This window comes from Nanorana parkeri, unplaced genomic scaffold, assembly GCF_000935625.1.
Source record: "Nanorana parkeri isolate BGI_ZX_2015 unplaced genomic scaffold, ASM93562v1 scaffold1180, whole genome shotgun sequence".
Taxonomy (NCBI): Eukaryota; Metazoa; Chordata; class Amphibia; order Anura; family Dicroglossidae; genus Nanorana; species Nanorana parkeri.
The window spans coordinates 126915-127787 of NW_017307448.1; the positions used below are offsets into that span (position 1 = coordinate 126915).

Below are 873 nucleotides of genomic sequence, written 5' to 3' on the forward strand. Positions count from 1 at the left end.
GGGGTTGCGGGTAGGGGGGTGCATCGAGGAACCTGGCATTGGGGAAGCAGAGAGAGTAAATCCGGGACAGTGTGCCCTGGCAAGTGATGGTAATGAGAATGGATCAAGTGAATGGTAATGAACAGTGACATTTGGCAGGGAACAGATATTAATGTGCCGCTCCACTGTTGGAACTATTTACTTTCGCCAAAAGGTGACATAGTCCAACCAGGTATCACCTTGGCAAGATGACACAATGGACATTGGAAGGGGTCCAAATGCCCCCTTTGCACAGAGTGCAGTACTATTGAATATTAATACCAATAGGACAACCCCCGGGGGTTCCAGTGCTTTTTATCCATTGCCCCAAGTAACCAGTAAATGGGAGAGATTTCTGCCAAACAACAAGAGACTGCTTGCAAGTTATCAGAGGAATGCTAGAAAAAGGAAAGTCACATTACAGAACACTGCGAGAGACTGCCGCCTTGTAATACTGGGTATGAGTTCTCCGCGTGCTCTGCATGCCAAGTACAAAACCGAGCTCTGATTCTGAACCGGCTGATAAATGTACTCTAGCCCGAACCCACTGCAGGACTCTGCTTCAGATGTATCGAAGAACTCCACGTTTCACGGTCATTTCCTGACACTTTCTAGGGACGAGCGTCGCTTTGCATATCTAAAAGGACAAATGCTGCTCATCTGCGACGGTGACATGTACATATTTTAATTCATCAGTGGCGGTCACCTCCCTCTCCTCCCCTCTAATCGTCACCTAATAGATAAGATAGATAATGGCTGTGATGCCGCGCCTCGTCACGAAATAACGCTTGATAATTATTCCCCCGGAAAACGCGCGGGGGGGGGGGGGAAGAGGGACCTGCGGTGTGGTTTTTT

The 873-nt window shown here is 48.6% G+C and overlaps 1 protein-coding gene across 1 annotated transcript in view; it reads right to left on the reverse strand.

Annotated features, from left to right (window-relative positions):
- LOC108796840 (brain-specific angiogenesis inhibitor 1-like) overlaps positions 1–873 on the reverse strand; it is a 368891-nt gene that overhangs the window by 90374 nt on the left and 277644 nt on the right. The window lies entirely within an intron of this gene.